Source organism: Nelumbo lutea, chromosome 3 (genome assembly GCF_056320005.1).
Source record: "Nelumbo lutea isolate HS-2025 chromosome 3, American lotus-T2T, whole genome shotgun sequence".
Taxonomy (NCBI): Eukaryota; Viridiplantae; Streptophyta; class Magnoliopsida; order Proteales; family Nelumbonaceae; genus Nelumbo; species Nelumbo lutea.
The window spans coordinates 90912501-90917500 of NC_142686.1; positions in this window are offsets into that span (position 1 = coordinate 90912501).

Genomic DNA, 5000 nt, shown 5'->3' on the forward strand with positions numbered 1-5000 from the left:
AACATTAAATAGGTAGGACGGTGTTGCTGCTTCGTGTTAGACAGTTTTGTATGCCCTTAGCTTCAATCTGTTTTGATGTACTTTTGTTATTTAGTGGAAATAAATAAAGTGCATGTTTGATTCATGTTGTTTGGTTTAATTCTGTGTAAAACCCTAAAACTGGACATTTATAGAGACTCATGTTAGTTTTAAATGTTCACAGCCGTTGGATAAGTCTGGGAGATTTACCCTGCCAAGGCTGATACTGGTGTGCCACCAAGTGTTGGGATGGCCTGTCTCAGCCATCAGGGTAAGACCCGAGGCACATGAAGTGTGGGATTACTTGAATCCTTGAACCGGACCAGATTTCCAGTATTGCCCTGGACCTTGGAGACAGATGGGCAAAACAGGAAAGTTACACCTGACCCCTAGACTCGATTATGACATTTCATTAGGTGTTGGATCAGGCTGCCTTTGATATGCCAATCAGTGAGATCCTTAGCGGGGATCAAAACCTGGGTATATTGGGGCAGTTTGAGAATTCATCTGAGTGGGTGATCATAGTGACAGAATCAGCCACTTTGTCGGACAAAGAGTAATGATCGGGAATGCACTCTCTCTGATGGAAACCAAACTGCCGGCAGTTGATTTCAATCGTTGGAATTTTGTTTTGCAAAATTAATATATTTATATATATATATGTACGGTTTCGAATTGTTTGCAAATGGTTTTAATTCCCGGGATCCATGTGAGAGGAGAGTGCGGCACTGTTCCTTGCAGCCGAGGGAGAGGTCCTCTCTTGTCGGGCAGTGCTTGATCATTAAGGGCTGAGAGGTTAAGTGTAAGACCATTGAGGATAATACCTGATGGGCTAATCTTGCACCTGCCCACAGTCCCTGGGTTTTTATAAGATGGCTTGGCCCAGGGACCACTTAATGTAAGTGTTGGGCCCATAGGGTCCATATGATGGACTCAAGGGGTTCATTGAGTTTTTCAGTGAATTCGGCTGGGCCTTGTTTTAGAGGCTGTGCCGAACCCATGTGGCTGGTGTGTAGATCAATGCTTAGGTCCCACGCCATACAAAGAAGCCCAACTGGGCAGCAGATTGGAAAGTAATTAGACACTGAACACTTAATGGGCCAAAAGCCCATTTCGAGGTGGGCTGATATGATCTCCCATCCTTGGGGCGAATTTGAGATTAAAGTTAGTAAAAGGATTGGGCCTTTAGCCTTATCCACTCTTAGAGACCAAATTCAAATTAGATTTGAATCTGGTAAACCTCCTGATAAGATCAGGAGTAAGCTAACTCTATCTGCAGAAAGGATTAAGATTATCCCCTATCCAAATACTGATTTGGATTGGGATAACTCCTAAAAAGGAGGTTTCTTAATCAAGAAGAAAGGCGGAGATTTCGAACCACCTTGAAGAGCTATAGGATATCTCCTGCGAATTGAGATCAGATCTCACTCATACTCTCCAAAAAAAGAGAAAAAGCAGTTCAGCCTTTTTTTGTTTTGGAGATCTCCTCCTGCCGCCGCCATCTATCATTGCAAGATTAGATCTTTGCAGAAAAGAAAGTCAAGAAATCTGTTCTTGACATCAGTCTTGCAAGAAAGACTGAAAAAGATTCAGTGTTTAGTACTTCCAGAGGATTCTTGTGAAGGATCCAGTGTGTAGGACGCACCCTGCTGGTTCTGTTCCATTCACAGCTGTGTCATCTTCAGCAGGAATGGATCTTGGAGTATTCTTTGGGCGTGAACACCAACTTTGGGAGATACTGCTTCTCTGGATCAGGTATATTCCTCCCATTTATCTTATGGTACAGATCTGGTTTGATTATGGTTCAAGTAGGATCCTTGAATATTGTATTCTAAATTTAGGGAATATTATTCCCAGTTGGAAGAAGGTAGGAAATTTTTGAAATTTGCCCACCCATTCCGCAACCTTTATGGCGTCCATTAGATGGATCCTACCATTATTTCAGTGGTATCAGAGCCACAGGTTCGAATCTTGAACCAAAAGAAAATCAGATCTGACCCTGCGCAGATGGATAGAAGGTGTTCTTATAGGATTTGCGCAGATTGTTTTCTTTATTTCAAGAAACTGTTTCTTGTTAAGGGCGATTGATCTGAAATTAATTTTATTAAATCCAAAATTTATTTAGAATTGTTCTTTATTTATTTTGATTTAATGGACTGTTCGAACCTGGAGATCGCAGTGCAGATTTGGCACAGATAGTTTGCGCACCCTTTTTCTTTCTATTTATTTATATTCGGTTTGTAAATAATTTTTTTATTTTAGACTGAATGTATAGGATTTGATCAAGAATGTAATTAATAGAAATAGGATTTCTGTTATTTTTCTTGATTAAAGAAGAAGGAAGAAGAAGGCGGCGCTGGAGGTTTGCAGTTGGAGAAATCGTTTTCTGCGATTTGATGTTTGTGAAACTGCAACCCTTGTGATTAACCTCTATTTTGCAGGTGGTGCGAACAGTCCATAGTTTGATTTGTGATTGTTTGAAATCAAAATTATTAATTTCAGATCTTTCATGAATTAATTCTTGAATTGAAAATCAGTTTTGGATCCTCTCGGACTAGATTGGACCAAAACTGTTTGGACTGAATATGGGGTTCGATAGGGACTGTTTTTCAGTCAGTATTTCTCACACTTGCTGTTCCAAATCCGATGTTCAATTACAAGGATTACTTCGGCCCACCTATAAAGCCCAGTTTTAAAGGGTTAAAACTGCAAAAGGCCCATTACTGTGAGATAAGATGTATGGGCCGAACTGCTATCTGCGATTCAGCCCATACACCTAGTAGTCATTAATTGTTAATGACTTAGATTTTAAATGGGCTGTTCAATGGGCTTTACAGCAGTTAATTGATTGGATCAATTCCTCCTTTACATGTGATGTTTGGATGTTTGATGTGCTGCGACCATGGGCCATAAGTACTTGGCCCATGAAGACTCGTTAGTGGCTCTTGCGCACACCATGGCTGAATGCACATCATTGCCATAGTGTCCTTCAAGATCATTGGATGACCCCTCTTTGCTTGGTGGGCCCCACAACCCTGAAAAGGGATGCGTACGGAACCCCTAGCCGATTAAGGCCCACCAGAAATCTGACTTTATGAAAGTCAGTGGGAGCCACTCTGGTTTGACCTAAATTAAAACTAGGGCATTTTTGTTCCCTCCAGCAAATATGAATGTTTGTGATAGGGAGACCCATGTGATGGACTCTCTAAAGGCCTTCCGTCATTAGCACAATGATGGGTCCTTCAGTAATGAGGAAACGCACCATAAAATTGGGCTATCCATTTGCTGTTGGATCTATTAGAGTGTTTCATAAGATGATAGGGGCGTCATAGACCGATGTGGGAGGGGCTTCACCAGAAAATGGGAACTCCCTCACGGTACCTTGGCGTAACCTGAATATGATGGGTAAGCACTCACTGGACAGAAAGGTTTACCTGAAAACAGCTCTGAACCTTGTCTGACAGAGGCCAAAGGGAAACTCATTTGATGAGTGGATATGATCCGTCACAGAAAGGTGGTGAGGTTATGCAGCTAAAACAGTTGGCTTCACGCACCCCATGTGATTTCCCACATTTCCAGAGACATTTCGTTGTCTCCGTCACTAAGAAAGGAGGGAAATCTCAGAGATGAACAAATGGGAATGGAACATAGATTAAAAGCCATATCTATGTAGGTAACATGAATCAAACTAAGGTTGTGGACTAATGATTTTGCTATTTTATCAGAAAATGGAAAACGGTCAATTTGCAAAGCTTCTAGATGATAACAAGCTTAAGGGCCCAAACTATGCCGACTGGTACAGAAATCTTATGCTGGTCCTAACTTCCGAAAAGTTAGAAAAGGTGGTGAAAAATCCTGCACCCGAACGTCCGGGTGATAGGGCTTCTGAGGCCCGTAGGAGGGACTACCAAGAGTGGGAGGATAAGAACTCCCTAGCCCGCTGCTTTGTTGTTGCCTCATTAGACAACTCAATACAGAGGCAGTTCGATCAGATCGAACTAGCCAAGGACATATTGGACAGTCTAAGAACAATGTATGAAGAGCAGAACCGTTCTACTCGACAGAAGGTCCTGAAATTGTTCATGACCGTGCAGATGACCAAAGGGCAGAAAGTTCATGACCATTGTCTTCGGATGATGGGTTACATTAACGAACTTGAAGCTCTTGGATCCTGGCTAGATCTTGGCACGCAAGTGGATGCCATCCTCAATTCTTTGCCCTCTTCCTTCAATGCGTTCACAATGAACTACAATATGAATAAGCTGAATGTCAGCATCCAGGAACTCAGCAATATGTTGCAGAGAGCTGAGGATCTACTCAAGAAGGATGAGCCTGTAGTTATGCTTGCTGAAGCTAACAAATCGGGCAAGAAAAAGGGAAAGGCAAAGAAGCCTCAGAAGAAGGCTACCAATCCTAAGAAGCAAAAGAAGAACAATGCATCTGATGTTTGTCACTTCTGCAAGCAGACCGGCCACTGGAAGAGGAATTGTCCTGCCTACCTAGAATCTAAGAAAGGTAACATCGAAACTTGTGTCATAGAAACTAACATGTTAGTTACTTCTGTGTCCTGGTGTGTTGACTCCGGGGCTTCAACTCATGCGTGTAACTCACTGCAAGGGTTCAAAGTTAGCAGAAGGTTGAGTGAAGGTGAAGTGACATTATTCTTGGGAACAACTGCAAGTGTTGCAGCAGCGGCAATAGGAACCGTAGAATTAGTTTTTAAAGAAGGAATACTTGTACTTAAAGATTGTCTTTATGTACAAATTTTGAGAAGAAATTTAATTTCTATTTCAAAACTGTGTGCTGATGGATATACTGTTTATTTTAGTAATGTGATTACTGTTAAACGGAATAATAAATTCATCGCATGCGGGGAACAAGAGAACGGTCTCTATGTTCTACATCCTTCTCTGGAAACTAACTTAACCGAAACTACGTCGGTCGAAAATCCCAAGAAAAGGAATCGTGATACAGTAAGTCCC